Consider the following 20479-nt stretch of genomic DNA (forward strand, 5'->3'; position numbering starts at 1 on the left):
CGAGAGGGATTCCCTGAGGGCCCAACTGAGATGGAAGTTGGGGTGATAGGGATCACCCCCCCCGGTAGACTCTTAAGGGGGAGGGTGTGTAGTGCGGCAGCTGCCCCACTCCATGAGAATTTAGGCTGCAGCAGGCCAGTGGGCCTGCACAGACGAACAACCAATCAGAAAAGGGCTTATTGGGAGCCAATCGGGGCCCAGATTGGAGACAGCTGGACTGAGCTAATTCCCGGAGTCACCAGCGGGAGGCGCGGACGTCGTGTGTCCCAACCTTGTCACAAAAACATTTTTGGTTGGCCTTGAATTTGTATTTTAATCATGATGGGAAGCTGCATGAACTGAATCACTTTAGCAGGTAACGTAGGTGTAAAAATCTGAGGATACATTTAGTGCTGTTTAATGGAATAACTTGTACTTGAACAGAATTATTGACTAAATAGCTGTGACTTGTTTCTTAGGCAACCTGTGCAAGTGATAATGAAAGAAATGATGCCACCATAATATTTTAAGCAATTATTTTTAGTATTGTTTTACAAAAGGCATTTGCTTCATACTAGGACATTATCTCCTGACTGACAAGAAAATAATCTAGCCTGGGGAAGCTTTTTCCTTCTTTTTCTTTAATGGAGTGTCAAGCTAGGGAGAAGTATGAAGTGTACTGGGAACTGATGATTGTCTGCAAATGTGTTCTCCAACTGCTAGTAAGCACCAGAACTCAATTTCTCTGATTTTTTTTTTTAATCTCCTATCTCTTGCCACATGTAGTAAACCTTGGTATTAAATCATACATAAAAAGTTTGGATAAAAGGGGGCAATTACCATGTTTTGTTTTTTTCATGGGGATGGAGATGGGTTGTCACCGGCTAGATATCACTGGCTAGGCCTCATTAATATCTCCTATAAAAACAGATGAAAACCTGCAAATTGTGCACAAAGCTAGTCTTTGTGACCCCATATTCCCATCACTGTTACCCACTGACTTCCCTCCCAATTTTCCCACCTGAGGTTTAAACCCTTTTGTTGCATCTTTTCTTAAATTAAAGTAGGTCTTGAGCCTAGAAATACTTAAGTAGGTCAATAACTTGTGACACTGGAGTAGTCCCATTTTAGTCTTAGCCATAATTTAGCAAAGCTAGGTTTCTTGTGATGAAAATCAAAGTGCTCTCCCATTTTTGGCTTCATAGCATATCTGAGAAGTTCCACAGTACCACTTGATGTACAATACACATGTTAAAAAGAGGGAAAAAATGGGAATTTTTCTGATTTTTGCTTCCATTCACCACTTTCACAGTTAGTCAATATTCTGATACACTCTTCGCCCTTTCTCCTTTCTTTTCAATTATTATTATTCAATTATTCTAATATGCTGAATGGAACAACAAATATCTATCTTCAACTTTTAAAAACCTACATAACAGTAAAGTTAAAGAAATAGTCGGGAACAATGTGTTTAAAAAAAGGGGGAAAACTGCATTTTAAAAAAATCACACATTATACCTTGAAAATCCAGTGTAACCCTAATACATACTGTGGCATTACACCTCAGATTCTTCATAGTAATATTATTATGATATGAGCATGGCATAATTATGATGTATTTTGTGCAAGATAAGGCATGTGAGATATCATTGAAAAGTTATAATATACTGAATATGATTATCCTACACGTATGCATGTATCGTTCTGGTATGTGAGTTAGGAATATTGTCTATGTATCTATTACAAATAGGTTTACACCTGAGGAATGCCCACTAGACAGATTGCAATCAGTCTAGATGGCTGGCTGGGAAGGGCCATTAGGGAGAACAATAGGTTCAGATTCTAATACATTTGCAAGATGGACTTGATTACTTTCATTATCAACACAACAAGCTGAGAAGAGGCAGCTAAAAACAGGCTACAGTGGAGATATGTGCTGCACTTGGGAGTCAGACAGAGATAATTGAAAGAGAGACTGAAATGCAATGGTTGAGAGAGAGGAAAGTGAATAATAAAATTACAACAGGCCTCAAGTGCTCAAAGTGCACTGGCTTCATCTTCTGGTCCTGCACTTTATGCCTTCATTAAATGTGGTTGTGATGGAGTGTCCACCCTACATTGGGCCTGGAAGGGTTAAGATGGCTAAGTGGGCCAAATAACTGTCCAGACTGCATCTGGAGAAGGAGGCCTGATCTATGCTAATGAGGTAAGTCGATCTAAGTTATGCCATTTAAGTTATATAAGTTACATAACATAAGTCGACATAGCTTAGATTGATTTACAGTGGTGTCTACACTGCATTATGTCGATTGGAGACTCTCTCCTGTCAACATAGCTTCTGCTTTTTGGGAGGTGGAGTAGTGAAATCGACAGGACAGTGCTCTGCCATCAACTTATCGCATCTTCAACAGACCCACTAAATCGACACTGCTGCATCGATCACAGCAAAACCAATTTATCCCAATAGTGCAGATAAGCTCAGAGACAGAGAACAGGCTCAGTTGGTTAGGAACAGGTGAGGCCTATATAAGCCCTGGAAACTGGCAACAAAAGGGGCTGGAGGGAAGGAGTCTTCAGTCCCTCACTGGGAAAAGGGAGGTGTGTCTGGGGCTATAGGCAAGTAGCCTACAATTTCTCCCTGGGAGGAAGGAGTGTGGCTTGGCAAGCCCAAAGATGGGGAAGAGCCAGAAGGGTAGGCAAGGTTCAGGGGAAAGATCAGTGAGATATGAGGTAGGTCAAACTCTGACTCTTGATGAGAAGCCCCTAAGCCAGGACCCAGAGTAGAGGGCGGGCCTGGGTCCCCCTACCAGATATGGTTGAAGTGGCACCAGTGTGGCAGTGACCAGGAAGACTGGGTGAGCCCATTTGATATCCTGGAAAGGGGGAACATGTATGGCTGAGTCATGAAGAGAGGAGTCTGTGGCTCATCTAATTAGAGGGGCTCTCAGGGCTAGAGGATGACACCATCAGGGAAGGGCACAATGCCTGGCCAGAGCTAATCCCAAGGATGGCCAGAAGGAAGCACCACTAGCTGTGAGTGAACCCTGAGACAGTGGTAAGGACTGACACTTGAGAATTGGGCTTTTTAGCCACACATGGTGCTGCAGAACAACAGACAGTAAATGAACTACATTGGTGTTTACAATATCATTCAAGATGGATGGTTGCTGTTCAATTCTCCTTTGTGATTTCAGTTGCCAAAGAAACTAGAGACTTTTTAAGAGGAGGAAAGACATCTAATGTTTGACAGAATTATATCTTTGGCAGTAAGTACTGAAAGTATTTTGGTTTTATTTTCCTCTTTGATATAGATTACATATTCTAGAGCCAACATTTCCATTTGATTAATTTAATCTGACAATTCATGAGTCACTCAAGGAACTTGTTAAAGGAGCATTTGGGCTTGCTGCCGTTTTAATAGTGGTTGTTAAGAAAAAGTTATGTTTAGTAATGAACTATCGTATAATTCTCATGGCTTATCATAACCATGGAAATTCTGAAAAATGTTTTATTTGGGCTTAATTCAGTAAACAAAACAATATATTTGAAACAATAATTTCAAATTTTGGTGCCCAGTCCTAATGACCTAAATCCATACAGAATGTAGGTGTCTAAATAAGTGGCTTTATTGTCAGAGAGATTGAGCATCCATAGCTCCAACTGACTCCAGTATTAGTTTTGGGTGTTCCATGCCAGTGAAAATCAGACAAATTATTTTCATGCCTAAATAAAGATTTGGATGCCTAACTTTAGGCATCCAGGCATGAAAACGCTAACCTTACCTTTTTCTTATTATTTATATTACAGCAATGCCAATAATCCTAATCCAGATTTGTTCCATAATAAAGTAGCACCTAATAAAGAAATACACTTAGGTGCTAAGTAATATATGATCACCATGAATGATATTCAGTTTGGTTATAATGAAGAACACTCTGTGACACATTCAGAGTTAAGTTACCATTGGAACACAGAGGAATTTTATATTTAGCACAATAGATACTAACTTTGTGTTGGGGAGATCCTGGATTCTTTAAAATCCATGTAATTTGGTGCATTATGGCGAAATAGCATAGTGTCTGATTTTTAAAGGTTTATAGATGCCTAAAATGCAAATAGATGGCTAGTAGTGTTTTCAAAAGTGTCGAGACATCTTTCGGACCAAAATGCCATTAACAATCTGGCCAATAATTCTTGGGGTAAAATGAGCATGTCCCTTCTTGTTTGCCTGACTATATTTAAACACACAGAGAGATAGACACACATAGAAATAGACAACCAAAACTATTAAGAAGCAACAAAACTGCAAAAATGGCATGATTTTAGCTCCGTGTGTTATTTCCTTCTAAGAACTTTACCTATTCACCTGGTTCTCCACTGTCTCTTCATTTCATCCTCCTGCCTACTACTCTTACTGTATATGCCATCTGTCTATCTTACACAATAAACTTTTTAGTTCAGGGTTGTGCCTTCTTACTCATCATGTACCTACCTGGGAGGGAATATCTAAGCCTCTTTGAAAGAAGGATCTGTGGGAAAAAAATACACTTGCCATATCACAAATCCTATCATTATGTTAAGAATGGAGCTGAGGAAATTGTGCAGCCAAACAAAGTAAATTATTTAATACCAATGTCATTGTAGTAACACTGACTGCAGCAGTCTCCGAGCAAGAAGTAGCAGACTGGTACAGCCATTAACATAATGTGTCATCATGGGTTCTTGAAGCCTTTCATGTTTTGATCGAATTGTTATGGAGAATCCTGGATGAGTAAGAAGCACAAATATTTCTATGACTTCAAGTTTTTGCAATCACTGGCAGAAAATCCATAAATTGGCAGCCTTTCATTTAAAATGTTAGATTGCATAACATTCTACAAGCCTACTGTTTTCTCTGTGGACTAATCCATCTTTCTGTGGAGATTAATGGAAGGAGGAGGCACACATCAGATTGCTACTTCACACCACCCAACACAGATTTAATGAGGTTGAGTAGTGTCCACAAAAGAGAAACTAAACAACTAATTATTCCTCAAGAAAGGGTTTTAATGACTTACGACTATAAAGGCAACACAGATGGAGTAAGAAAAACAGAATTAAAAACCAACACTGAGTGAGGATTTATATAAATGGCAAGTTATACTGAAGACAAGCACAAGTACATGTAATATTATGCATCAACTACCTATTCCTATAACTGCATATATAAAAGGCAAATAATATTGAAAATAGTCACAAGAACATGCAACGATACTATTACTGATTGCCTAGCAACTTCACATGTATCCCAATAAACACAATTTCACATGAAATACTGATACATTGATTAACTATATTCTACTAATCTTAATCTACCTATAACCTTATTTGACAATTTATAAAGTTCTACTGACTTTTATGACAAACTTAATGGCAAGTTATACTGGAGACAGGCACAACGACATGCAAAGCTATTATTGTTTACAAACTAGTAGCTTCACCTGCGCTGTGCCCATTCCCAGCAAGACACAAGAACATATACAGTTATTATATATTGATTAACTATTGACTACTATTATCTTTAAACAACTTAAACAACTCTAAAACACTTTACCAAGGTAACTAAATTATAGTATTGATACAGACTTAAGATTAACTAGCTCGAGCACAACAAGACCTCTTCAGTCCGAAACCTTACCCTGCATTCTTCCAAAGATACATTACCTTCAGTTGACCACTTTCCGCACTGGCCAAGCACAAATAGTCGGTGAAGTGCAAGTCCCTTTGGTTCAGGGGGTGTATGTGAGCCTGACAAAGAGTGATCTCTTTTAGGTCATCACACACACAAACACTTGAGTCTTTGCACCTTATTTATACAGTATTTGTTGGCCGTGTTTCAAAACTGGTCAACCAATTAAGGTGGCCAAATGTTCTAGTGTGGTATTTGCAGTTGTCTTGATCTTATGAACTGTGCACCTGTGCTCAGCTCATCTTTTCTTTCTGCAGCCTTTTGTCCTAATTGTGGTCAATTTGCTAGACTCAAAAATGCTTGAGTCATCTTAAAGAAGTATCTGGTTGCAGACCTTTTTGTCCGCAAGTCTGTTTCCTTTTGCAAGGCTTGCTTTTTAAAGCTAACTTTACAAGGCTCGCTTTGTGAAGCTTCTGGAAGTTTTAGGTCTAACACTGACAATACTGTTGTTCATTTCAAGCTTGACAATACTCTTGTTCAAATTATTCACACTTTCCACAACATGTTTTAATATTTAATTAATCTAGATAAGCATAGCACATTTATTAGGTAACTCTTGTCTCTTTCAGAGGAACAAAGTAGCAGTAGATGTGAGAATGGTATTCTTTATCAGGTGCTACCATAATTTTTAATCATTACTGCAAATAACCATTATATAAGAGAGTGGTCTCATATTAACAGATTGTAGACTGAGACCTAATTTTCAGAGTCTTTTGAAATCACAAATCCCTTCATATGTAAGCAGAAGATATACATATAGAGGACTTGCAGATGGGCTGGTAGTGGTGTACAGAACTTGTGTATGCTGAAGGGTAGATGTTCACAAGTAGGTGGTATAACGGGTGTGGCCACTGAAACAGGTGCTTGCTATCTCTTTTCAGAGCTATGTGGGGTGCACTTAGGTAGGATGAGACAGGTGTAAACAAGACAGGGGAATGGCAGATAAAAGGTCTTCAGAGAGCCCTCCAGTGGCTCAGTGCTGAGACTCAGAGGCAGCAGCCAGAAAGGAGGACGGCTGTGGCAGTAGGAGAAAAAAGGCCAAATGGTTATGGGAAAAAAAGAGGAAGTCAGAATTTTGGGGAGCTGCAATGCCAAGGGAAGGAAAAAAAGTTGCATCAATTTGGACTAAAAATGGATTAAAGAGATGAATTGATCAAAGAGCGAGCATAGGAAATGTAGAGGTAGGAAACCACTGAAGACACCACTGTGATCATCCAATCAGCTACATTCACATACCTTTTGCAATGGAAATTAAAATTTACTATTGGGGCAGAAGGTGTCACTGAGAAGTCCTATGTATGCACCTGAGTGGCACCTGGTCTTAGGAAAATTATCTCTGTTGAGGCTGAGCAGGGCCACAGCACACAGGAATCGAAAGGGAAAGTTGGTTCTCTTTTGGTTTAATAACTGCTATGCTATTCTAGTTCCAACAGTTCTCTTAATGGTCGGTTCTGAGCAGTGTTTCCCAAACTTGGGATGCCGCTTGTGTAGGGAAAGCCCCTGGCGGGCCGGGCAGGTTTGTTTACCTGCCCCGTCCGCAAGCCTGGAGCAGCAAACCGCGGCCAGTGGGAGCCGCAATCAGCCGGATCTGTGGACACGGCAGATAAACAAACCTGTTTGGAAACACTGGTTCTGAGGATTCACACGCATGTCGAGAACCACTATTGTGATGGGAACTGCAGTGTTTGAATGGCAGTGCTCCAGGGAATAGCACCTTATCATTAACATTCTTATTGTTTCAAATGCCAGTGAAGTCTCCTAAGAGAAAATTATAGCCTTTCCCATCAAAATATTTATAACACCCAAATACTTAAAAGTAAGTTAATAAGTTTTAAAAAAGTAAAGGCATCATAAATCTTATACATGCTAGACAGGCATATTATTCTTATCAGGTATAAAGAAATGCATATTTCATCAAAACACAATAACCTTAACTCTGACCCATGATTTGTTTTTTAATGTATTACTACTGTTGTTTTGATTTTAATATCTAAATGGCACATATGATCAGTAAATATTTTTATCAGTTGGCAATATAATATTTTAATAATGTAATTGCAGTTTCTTGAAAACTATTTTGGGTGTCCAATGTAATAGGAAACATATATAACTGACATTATTGATTAATGGCAAAATTATGTAAATATCTGGATTTTTACCTCTTGAAATTAGGTTATTTTTTATTTGGGAGCGTAAATATGGAGTTAGAAACCTAATATTTTAAATGGTTGGTATATGAATCTGTGAAGAACAGTCCAAAGCTTTCCTTTGAAATTCTAACTGAACTGACACCATATATTTTTACAGATTTAGAGTTCAGTTAAATGGGTTTTTGTTTGTTTGTTTTTGTTTTTTTCCATGCAGCCCTGAACTTTCTTAACTTGTTCCAGTCAGGAAATTAGAAAATGATGATACAGTCTGTGGAGGCCTACTTAACATGTGGGAGCTCGGTAAGGGATTGTGTCTATGCTGTTGAAACTCTGCATCACTCCCTATGCTGGGCTGTGATGACACAAATGTGCCAATACTAAAAGAAAGGCTACTACCTTTCTATTTCTGACACTACTAGAAACAGGAAAGAACATTTTGTGAGCTTTCCCATCTAATTTTGCAGCTCTGCAAGTCTGATATAGTTTGGATAATAATTTGAATTTTGGGGGTCTTTCTCAAACAGAGCTAGTCCTTAAACAATCTTAAGTTTTACTTATCATTACCTGTAACCTTTCCATTGCTTCAAATTTTGGTAGCAGGTTCCAGCTGTAAATACAGCAGTATGTAATAATACTGGAGACACCTGCCAAACTAGGCCTTCAGTTACACTGATGACTACATGGCCATTGATTTCAATAGAGTTGTACAGGGGTGACTAAAGGAGGAACTTGTTCCATTATATATATAATAACTGGAAATATCTTTCTATTTAACTTCAGAGTATCCTTCTATATATAGAGACAGATACTTTAAAATTATTGATCCAAACGTGAGTTTGCTTTTGGTGAACTTTCAAGTATCCATATTTCACCTTTTCCACAACACTTGGTTCCAAACAAAAATATTTTACAATTTTGTAATGCTACCTGCAGTGGGAGATGACAAAAGGTGTCCCATTTTCATCTAACTTCAAACCCCACTTATTGCCTTTAGTAGGACAGGGAAAAAAAGAAGCAAAAGTCAGCCTTCGCTGACTTCAAACCAAGCTTTTTATTCACTTGCTTTCTTCTCTTTTATATCCTGCCTGGTTCCTCCATGGATAATGATAAAATGACACTCACAAATTATACCAAAATAAACTGTCTTGGTCTGAACTCGTATCAGAAAGACAGGCATTTTTATTCCACACTTCTAGAAGAATGCTTGTTCATTATCATTTGTTTTCCCCTGGTGTATTCCCACTTGTGCCTTAATTTACATTTCTTCACTTATTTTGAAGAAACCGTCAGTGTTCTTTTTCAGCTTCAACTAACAAACTGAACAGCATAGGAATTGAAACCTGAATTCATTCCAAGTAATTTTGTTAAATTACAAATATGGGTCATTGCAAGAATTTATCTTTGGAGAATACTCATTAATTTCTATATATTATATATGGCACAGGTAGCAACATCTACAGTTGAGAATGCCCAACAAATCCCACTTTAAGACTGTGTTTTCAGCTGCTTATAACCTCATCAAAATTTAACCATTTGGGCTTAAATTTTCCATGTTGGGTGTCAGGCAGGGGACTCTGGTAAAAAAAAATAGTTGTGATCATGTAATCGACACAATGGGGCTGAACGAATGAGCAACCTTAATTTCAGCATTTCCTAACTTTGGAGCATTTGGCTTAGCAACCTTAATAATGTTATTTTAACACAGGCTATTTTGTATCTAATACATAGCAAACTCTTAATCTGGCATTATTTCTCCAGATTTTCATATTGGTGTCCATCAGTGAAATATCTGAGTGCATACAAAGAGTAAGAACGTACACAGTCTGAAATATGTTCACAAGAAGGGTTTATCAAAACGTTCTAAATAAATTCATATACAGTCAAAGTTTGATCATAGATAATTCACAGAAGAAAGGGCTAAATTCACAGAATAAATTAATCACAACACTTTTTTTATGAGTTTTTTTTTATACTTAAACTGATCCCACGAACCACCAGTCCTCAGATAGTCCAGGGAACCTGCCCTGTCTGATTTTGAAGTATCTGATTCTAATAGTTGTATAGTGGATGTATGCACAAAGGAGCAGTTTTCTAACAGAATTATATTTCCTCTCCAACATGCCAGGTCTATTTAACTGTCCCCTGTGAAACAAGAAGTTGATACACAGTACTCTACATTTGTTTCAGCATGCCACTGAGTCTGGCCAATAGAAAGTCTGGCAATAGTGCTAGTAATGACCCCAATCTAGCTTGGCTAAATTTCTCTGGAAGGCAAAAGAGGTAACCATTATATCCGGATACAACCTTATTATACATTCCCTTCTGGATCAGGGAAAGTTTCAGAAGATTCCTCTGCATTTACTGAAAATCCTAAGGAATCTAAGCTAGAAGAATTGGGTAAAAATAGACTTACCTATGTTTACCAAGAAAACCCTGGTCCTTTAACATATCATCTATGATCTGACAGTGTAACTTAAACAGTTCTTCTAATGCTGGGACATTTAAAATATCACCCAAAATATTAGCATAATTACAACTAGAAATCTAAATAGGCAAATTACTGATTTCATTGTTATATGAAAACTCTTGAGGTAATGTGCACATTGAATACCATGCCAGTATGCCAGCCTACATGCTCCTCCAGAGGAATATTCAAAGATGGGGTGGATAGGAAAGCTTAGATAGGCTTTTTTTAGATCTGTCTTTGATAACCAATCACCTTTGGCAACTGTTATGTCTAGGTTTTGACTATTGATATAAACAGGCTGAGCTCTCATGATATTGAATTATATTTATCTACATTTACCGGAGGAATGGGAACTCTTATAGAACTGTGCATAGAGCAAAATGTTACTACCTCCATCATCCATTGTAGAACTAATAATGGAGGATTTAAGTCTTTCCGAACATAAAGCTGCAGCTGTACCAGAAGATCAAGTCAGAAGATGGAAGAAGAGTCCTGTGGTATGGGGAAGACCCTGTTTAGTGCAGAAATATGGAGTACTCTACCTTCTGACTTCAGGTATCCAGCCATGGGTTTATCCTGTCATAAGAATGCCCACCTTGAAGCACTGTGAAATGAATAAATCTTCCGTTCCAGAGCTATCAAAAGAGTGTTTTGATTTCCTGTTGTTTTTTCAACCTTTACTCCATGCAATCCAGGATACACAATATAGGCTAAAAAAACCCTGGTCCTCTTCCACTATATGATCTAGTGATAATACTCCACCAGTTTGATATCCGTTTCTTTCCTGCTAGTAGAGACTTCCCTAGAAACCAGGTGCTCTATGAGAACCTCTTCAATGTCCAGTGTATCAAGGCAATCTAGTCTGGATTGCCGTAAATTCCCAGGGTGTTCCAGAAAGGGATTTCTGAAAAGAGCAGTCAGTAGCCTAACTGTCCCCAGTATTTCCAAAAGGTTTAGTGAAAATAACAAACCTCAGCCCAGATAAGTACTTTCTGATCCTTCCCCACTGGTCATGTAGACCATTCATCTAACACTGCAGTTTCTATTATTATTTATCATTTGTATTATCATAGCACCTGGGAGCATTAGTCTATTAGACTTCCCCATAGGCTACATCTACACTTAGAGATAGGGGCGGGATTCCCAGCTCACATGAACATACAGCAGCTTTCATTCAGCTAGCATGCTAAAAATAGTATAGCTGCAAAAACATGAGCTCCGGTGAGTGGTGGCACAGGCTAGCCTCTCTGGTACAAACCCCTAGGGCCCAGGCAGGTTAATAGTCAGGGTAGCTAACCCACACTGCCATTTACCACTGTACAGTTACTGCAGCTGTGCCACTATTTTTAGCAGGCTCATGTTGATACATGTTTGCAACATTTATGGTCTACAAGTGTGCTCTTAATATGAAATGTGAGCAATATAATTTTCTTAATTTGAACAGAATAATCTGTTCTTACAATCAGAGAAAATCCATTTTTCATATACTAAGGCAATTTCTCATTTATTTCAGCAGTTCGCTTTTATAGTACTGACTGACTGACACTGCATTGCACACTAAAAAAGAAAATGTATTTAAGTACAGATAAGAAGTTGCTACTAACTCCCCAGTGTTTACCTATTTAGTAATATGCTTACAGGCCACAAACAAATTCATCAACTGATTGCCTTTCTTTTCAGAAATCCATGTTCACTGCCATTTACTACATTATATATATTTAAACATTGGATATAAATGTTTCATGATACAGAATTTAAGCATCTTTTTTATTTCAATTAATAATACTAAAACACATTTCCTAGCAAATATAGCAAAATTATTTGGATTATAATGGAATATTTAGGGAGATAATTGTGCATACAAGAATGTCCAGAATGCATACAAATTGCCAACTTGTTATACAAAGGCACAGCATTTCATTTTCACAGTATTATCTGAAGTAGGTGAACTTTTCTATTGAATGCATGATGAATTTATCACAGTCAGATGCATTCGATTTTTGTTCCGCCAAATACTTCAAGTTCAAGTTGAAGTTCTTGTGTGACATGATCTACTCAGAGCCTTTTGTCTCTGAATAAATCATGTCTCATGTGTCATTTTCCATATCATTCTTGAAGCTGTCATATTTTATGATATGTGCCACAGAGGAAAAGAAATTGTATAAAGTAAGTTTTACATTATAATAAGTGAGTTTGCTATATATTTCAATTCAGTAATTTAAATATATAAATTTCATTCTTCCAGCTGGAGAATTTAATCTATCCACAAATCAAATGAAGCACATGGAAAGCAGCACTACAAGCATCTTTCTACTATCTCAACTACATGCCTCTGCTATGACTTTGAGAAATTACAGCTAGGAAAGGGAAAACATACACCCTCCTGGACCACTTAATCTTCTGTCTCTCCACCCTGTGATTAGTAAAAAAGTAGCCAATTGTAATAGTATTTGTGATGTGTATACCTATCAAGCAGATATGGGACCTGAGGCTACCAATTTCTTTGACAGATAGCTTCAGAAGGCAATAACTCTCAATCACTGCTAGTCTGGGCTGGATATGAGCCTGTGATTTAGAGATGAAAAGTTTCATCTCCCATTATCCAAACTACAGTATATTTTCCTGAAAGAAAGAAGAGATGGAACTATATGCTCATGTCATGCGTATTAACATCACCGCTTTTCTATATATAGAGAGAGAAAGAGAGAAATACAAAGTTAACAAGAATTGCTTCAGTGATGATTACACACCAGAGATCACCTTTAGTGCTGTCCAATATATGTACTATGTTCCTGTTCAGGTGCCTACTCTTATGCTGGCATTTAAAAATGCTACTGTACTCTCCCACACAGGGCTAACCAGAGGGAAAATGAAACCCTGGGCAAACTTTCTTTGGCGCCCTTTAAGTACTGCTCCCTGAGCAGCAGGTGGCTGCTCAGCACGCAGAACAGCAGCTGATGGAGTGGTGGTGGCAACACGGCAGGATTCATACTGCCGGGAGGACGGAGAGGGGACATGTGTGACCCCCTGGCTCCCGCCCCGCATGCCCTTTTATCCTCTCCCCGCCCTGGGGACACAGCCCTTTTGCATCCTCTTGAGCACAATCACCCTGACCATGACGCCTTGGGTGCTCGCCCACAGCACCCACATATAAGGCCAGTCCTGATCCTGCAGAAAAGAAGCTGTACTAGAATAAAGCATAGAACAAACACCAGAACAGAGAGGTAAATATATTAGTATTCTAATGGTAGCACACAAAAGCAGGAAAATGTGAATGAATCCCTGCCAGTATAGCCAAAATATCTCATGTGCTTAGTAATTGTGGATGTCCAACCTCAGTCACCTTATAGAGGCTTGATCTAATCTCCTTTCTCCCTGAAAAGTGTTATTTACAGTTGCTGTCTGGAGTTCCTCTCCTCCCATGTAATCCTAGTCCCTCTCTAATCTGTTTGGAGTCCACTGAAACCATTTCATTAAAGTTTCTAAAGACCTTTTCTTAGCCAAATCTCAGAACAAGTCCTCCATCCTCATCCTCCATGACTTGTTAGTTGCTTTCAACATAATTGACCATGCTCTTCTTTTTGAAATCTTTTCCTCATTGGCTTCCATGACTGTCCTCTCCTGGTTCTGCTCCTACCTCTCTCATTGCTTCTTCTGCATGTTCTTCAGAGGATGATAGAGTCATAGATTACAAAGCCAGGAGGGACCATTGTGATCATCTAGATTCTTTCTCGATAATATATCTAAGATATAGCTTATAGCAAGGTCTCAGTTGGTCCGCAGAGCTGCTGGGGGGCGTGGGGAGCTAATACCTTGCCAAAAGACCTTGGTCACACCTCTCCGTCAACAGGGAATTAGTGGAGGGAGGTGTGCTGTCATAATTGGAATACTGGCCAGAGTCCGTGACACGACCCTCAAGCCGGGGAGTGCCGGCAAGAGTCAGTGGTATGCCCCTCAGGCGGGGGAGAGCCAGCAAGAGTCTCTGATGCACCCCTCAGGCATGGAAGTGCTGGAAAGGGTCAGTGGCATGTCCCACAGGCAGGAGAGTGCCAGAAAGAGTCTGTAACACACCCCTCTGGCAGGGGAGCACCAGCAAGAGTCTGTGACACGCTCCTCAGGCAGGGGAGTGGCGGCAAGGTTCAGAGCTCTTTATTGGGGTTCTGCCACCCAAGGCGGGGTGGCAGGGGTAGGGGAAGGCTGGCCCACACAACTCCACTGAGTTCTAGCCCAGGGCCCTGACAGTGGTGGGAGGAGAGGGTCCCGCCACTGGGTCAGCAGGAAGCCGTCCGCAACATGCTGACCAAATACTGACTCCCCGCACTGTCCAGTTCTGCCCTGGGCTACTTCCTACCTAGTCTCTTAAGTGGGTCCCTCTGGTTCCTCCAAATTGTCAGGATATTCAGCCACTGGTAGCCCCAGTGGCTCCAGCTCAGCCTCAGCATTGGGCTCACTCTGGCTCGGGTCACTGCCTGGCTCCTCCAGTCCCTCAGGGTACTCTGTGGCCGGCAGACCTGGTAACCTGAGTCCTTCCTCAATGTCATGTTTCCCCTGGTCCAGGGCATCCCCTGGTTTGGCAGCAGGGTCTACAGGGAGCAGCCTGTGTCTGTCTCCCTCCCTCGTGCTGCCCTGAATGGGCTAAGGGCACCACCTTTTGTACTTCCTGTTCCACCCCTCCCCTTCTGGGGAGTGCAGTAAGCTTGGCCTGGCTCCACTCACTCAGGCTGAGAGAGTGGCTTTTTACCCTCTGGTTTGGAGGGTGGCCACCCCAGCTCCCTGCACAGCCTTTCCTATTCATCCACACAGCTAAAACTCTTGTTCAGGCTCTCATTGTTTTGTATCTTGATTACTGCAGCATCCTTTTCTCCAGCCTTCACAAATGCAATCTTTCCCTGCTCAAATCCATTCAGAATGTTTCTGCAAAAAAAATTTTTTTCCTAGCCAGTTGCTTTGATTATGTCAGGCCTTTCTTTACATCCCTGTACATCCCATGAAAATCCTATATAATCTATTGTAATCAATTGCTTGGCAGTGTCTCTGAGCCTAATAAGCAAAGTGACACTCCGCCAGCGCTGTACATGATAAACCTACATGCTTGAGTCTACACAGTGTCCATTTTGTTCCTTCACCCTCCATTGCCCACATGTTGAATTTTCAAGGAAGCACTTCCATACTTTCTCCCATGCTGCCCTTCATGCTTGGGAGGAACTCCATGTAACCATCTGCAAAGCTAACTCCTTATTTTCCTTCAAGACCCTCCTTAAAGTTCTACTTTGCTCTGAGACCTACAAAAACATTGACAGTTCTTAGGCTTTTAGGGTGCTAAGATCACTGTCTATTATGCTGACAAATATAGTCTCATTGTTTCCTTGTACTCCCCCCATCTGTCTGTGTCCATCTGTTTTCTCTTGTTTTACACTGAGATTGTAAACTGTCTGGGGGAAAGACTGTATTTTAGTTCTGTGTTTGTACAGCACCTAGCACACTGGGGTTCTGGTCCATGACTGAGATTCCTAGGCAATATGATGACGGTGATAAAATATTAATAATACTTATTATTATTAATAAAAATTAATAATATGATGGTTGGTGCATGGTACTTTCTGGAAATAAGGTCCCTTTAATGTTTCTCAAAATGAGCAGCCAAAAATGTAGGCATCCAAAATCACTGTTCCTTTTGAAAATGTAGACATCCCATCCTTAAAGTACATAAGTATTGTCACAGATGATTAGATAGGGTGCATTTTCAATGCTATCTACAATCTTATGAAGAAGTGTACAAATAAAGGATAAAGTTTGAGATGTAACTTTTAATTTCTTTGGGATTAAGTTCCAACATTCTTTGGGTTAGCATATCCTATCATAAGTATGTAAGTATTGATGCATCTAGGAAATATCAGACTGCAACTGATCAGCAGTCTGTCTACATGTTTCCCACAGTATCCGGTTCCAGATTTCCCTCATTTTCTGACCAGCCATAAGAGAGGGAGAAAGAAATTAATGTGCACAGGCCAGGGAAAAATATGATTGATGTCATTTTTTCAAAAACAGATGGAGAATTAAGATGAAGAAATACTGGCAAGGTTTCCAGTATGAATTTGTTACAGATATGCCTTTTGCACCAACAGTGTCATGACCGTGAGAAAAGATGGTATCAAGGCTTGTCTAGATTGAACAAAGTGAGTAGAGACAAAGGACCCCACTGCTTTGTACCTTTCACACTTGTGGCCATACATAGCTGGAATTGAAGTCCAGTGCATGGAATTTAAATGTCTTCCTTCAGCAAAGGAAGCTGTAGCTGAACTGTTGTCATCTGCAGGCCAAGGGGCGGTTTTCGTAATTTTAGACATCTCAATCACAGTGGTTACTATAGAAAACTCAGATAACCCTTAAAATTAACAATACTCCTGCTGTTAAGAGGTGCTACCTGGCAAATGTCAGTGGCATTTGTAATAATGGAAAAGTGAGCATACAGCAAAAAATGGATAGGTATTGTCAAACCATAAATCACACAGACATGATTTTCTCTAAAACTCAGTTGCATTAATTATCAGCAACTGCTCTGTTAATATAAATTTCATAGGATTCCTATATTAATGTTTAATTGAAAATCCATCTGTTCCAAGTGATGTGTGCTATGGCTAGAATCTGACATTAAAATGTAATGTGTTGCCAGCACTAAATGAAATAAGATGATATATGAATGGAAAGTTCAATTGATCAGTACACTTCTATTCCAGAAAGGAAGGTACTTCGTGACCTCTCGAGGTCCCTTCCAGTTCTATGATTCTGTGATTCATATATAAAATCTATCACTATAACAAGACTAATATATGTTCAATAGCAGCTCAGATATAATAAAGCAAGAAGTGGCTTGTTTGAATCAAGTATTAATATATGCATCAGAAAAGTATTAAACAATAATTTGTTCTTTAGGAAACCATAACCATTTGTCAGTTATTTCAATAAATTGCATAAAGAAACAATAAGATAATTAATGTTGGGAACAAGAAAAGCTTCATAGCTATTCTGAACTGTCTCAAAATTTAGGATTGTTTGGATCAGGGGTTTTGGTACAGATGCATCCCAAAATAAAATTCCCATATGCCTGATCGCATGACAGAGTACAGCATCCTAGGTGTTTTATTTAAACAACATACAGCATGATGGTAAGCCAGACGACTTCAGCTGCCAGATGTACTTCCAGATGTATTGTATACTCTTGTTCAGCTATTACTATAGTGTAAGTCCTGAAGCATTTTAAGTGAATGGTGTAATCTTTTCCCTTGTGTTTAGCAATTTCATTTCATTGCCTATACTAAAAGAATCAATAAAAAAATGTAGCTTAATACATAACCATAGGGATCTGAAACCCAAAATGGCTGCTTAAAATGTGAGAGTTGTATTATACTATTAAATCCTGAAGTTTGTCCTGAGGGATGGCCAACTTTTAAAGTGAAATCACTGTTTAAGACTAAATTCTATTCTATTCTATTCTCTCTTTGTTTAAAAAGCTCCAAAGTCTACTTACGCTGTTTTGGAACATTGTCTTAAAGAAAGGCAGAAGATTTTGATTACCGCAGCTTCATATTGCAGCTAGCCTTTTGATCTAATATGACAGTTTTGTTATCAGTAACTACATCCTTCACACCCACAGCACCTTTTGACTCAGTAGTTACAAATGGTTGAGATTCAATTTTGTGTCTGTATTCTTGCCTGCTATCACTTACGATGAGCAGTATGTGGGAGTAATGCAAGTTCCAAAATAAAACTATTAATGGTTTGTGTGTAATTCTTCACTCATACATTTCCTAAACGCAGACGATGTAACCTCCGTTAACCTGCATTCATTGCAATAGGAATAAAGGTGAAGGCCATGATACTGTATTTATTTTCCTGAATTGTGGGGAAGCGAGGGGAGGAGATAATTTTTTTCCAGACACCATATTTTAGAATTCCAGATTTTTAATCAAACTACTTGGACTAATTTAGTAATTCTAATACTTTTAAATAGCATATTTTGGTTATAATAGCTGTAGACAGTATTAATTAAGCTATCTCACATTAATTTCAATGTTGTACAGAGTTAGCAGCAAGATAATCAAGAATGTCAACAGTCAAAAAATACATAGCTAATTATAGTAGTAGGACTGGAATCCCCAAAAAGCTATACTTTCCTGTACAGAAAACAATTTCTACTTCTGCGTTTCCCTCAAAAGCTTGTTGTGTAAGTCAAACTCTACAGAAATACTGCAATAAGATGTTTAGCGTACTTTCCCTGGCATTTCTTAAAGCTCCTTGTGTTTTCTTGTTGGATGGGCTTTGTTTTGGTTTTCTTTTGATTGTCCTTTTGTCACCCTATAAGATATCATCTGTGTCTCTTTTCTCTCTGTTCTGTCTTTTCTTTACATGATCCAGCAGCAAGCTTCTCCTCCTACCCTTCCCACCCTCCCCATATTTGCCCACATTCAACACATTTGACTTCCTCTGTAATTGTGTTGTGTTTGATTTTGTATTGGCATTATGCCTGTATTTTAGCATATGGTGGAGAGTAGCAGAATGTTCATAAAATTTCTCATAGCAAAAAACAAAATTGCACTTATTTGTTACCATAGTGTTACTTCCTCATGAATCTATCTGCCCTATTCATCAGTTAGACACCATCTACTGCATGTCTGCTCTGTTTATTTCTTAGAGATTTACTTCACCAGCTTCCTGAGGGACAAAAGGACTTTCATGGCACTACAGCTAATTCTGTTCTCTGCATAGTCCAGTCTAGGGCCAGAAATCTACAAATGAAGCAAAAGGCTCCCTGTGACTTGAGAAATTAAAGCAGCGCACGGTTTATTGGAAAAGGGAAGGGGAATTGATGGTACTAGGAGCCATCCTAATCCCAGTGATGTTGCTTGCCCTTCTCCAATCAGGAGAAGGAAAAACTGAGGCCTGGCTGGCTCCCCATAGCATAAGTACCAGTGTCTATATATAGGCTTGGAAGGATTAAATTTTTAATTAGATTTAATTTAATTTAAATGTCTATTTCATACACACACACATACATGAAACAATCATAGGTGCCAACTCCGTGGGTGCTCCAGGGCTGGAGCGCCCACGGAAAAAAATTAGTGGGTGGTTGGCACCCACTGACAGCCAGGTCTCCCCTCCTTCCCAGCACCTCCCGCCTGCTGTGATCACCTCTTTCACGGAGGCTCTGGGAGGGAGGCAGACGAGTGGGGATGGGGCATGCTGGGGGAGGGGGTGGAACTGGTGGGAAGAGGCAGAGAAGAGGTGGGCGGGTGTGGGGGCTTGGAGGAAGGGATGGGGTAGGGGTGAGTCCTGGGACAGAGCAGGGGCGAGAAGAGGTGGGATGCGGGAAGGGGGGGCGGAATTGGTGGAAAGGGTCAGGTGAGGGCGGGGCTTGGAGTGGAGCAGGGTGTTGATAAGATAAGATAAGATATATAAGATAAGATATAACATGCAGAATTGCCGGTAAGAGAGAGCTCCTTACTACGTGGTTCCAGTTACATTACATGGGTTAAGGTTACACCTATGAGACAATGCAGAGGCCAGTATCCACTGCCTTTAATGGATACTCTTTTTAATTATCAAAGTGGAATTCTAAGTGCTTTCATGATGTGCACAAACTCCTGTTAAAGTAGCTCGTTGGCAGAAGGATGGATTTGTTACCTGAAAGATTTCTATATTAAATGTAGAATGCATGAGTGATATGAAAGTTTCAAGTTGGGATGTTTGAGAATTCCTCTTTTGAGACTACTGATTTAGAAATGTTGACTGCTGCCTTATCCTAAAAATGACACACTAGACACACTTTTAATGATGTCCTCTAGCGCTTGCTGTTATGTTTGTGTCAATGTGTTCTCCTTAAAGCTACATGATTTTAATATCATTGTAAATATCTAGTATCTCATTCATAGGAAGTCTTTTACTGCAAGACTCCTAAATTGCTTTACATGTTGTATGTACAGGAATCACTTCACCCACCGAAATGGAACTTGGCAGGTTCTTACTAATGATACCGGATTAACGGAACACAACCGTGTAGAACAGCCTGCATAGAAGAGAATTTGAGAGGAAGAATATAGTTTTATATAGAGAGAATTTGGCCAGGCTACACTGGCTAATAGTCTTACTGCTGTAAGA

At 39.5% G+C, this 20479-nt stretch overlaps 1 long non-coding RNA gene across 1 annotated transcript; it reads left to right on the forward strand.

Annotated features, from left to right (window-relative positions):
* Positions 1–238: 238 nt before the first annotated feature.
* On the forward strand, positions 239–10873 carry LOC123354203. The gene is made up of 4 exons (XR_006574666.1): positions 239–355; positions 3174–3245; positions 8072–8157; positions 10733–10873. It is a non-coding gene; the product is annotated as an uncharacterized LOC123354203 (long non-coding RNA).
* Positions 10874–20479: the final 9606 nt, after the last annotated feature.

The sequence above is a fragment of the Mauremys mutica genome, chromosome 1 (genome assembly GCF_020497125.1).
Source record: "Mauremys mutica isolate MM-2020 ecotype Southern chromosome 1, ASM2049712v1, whole genome shotgun sequence".
NCBI classification, from domain to species: domain Eukaryota; kingdom Metazoa; phylum Chordata; order Testudines; family Geoemydidae; genus Mauremys; species Mauremys mutica.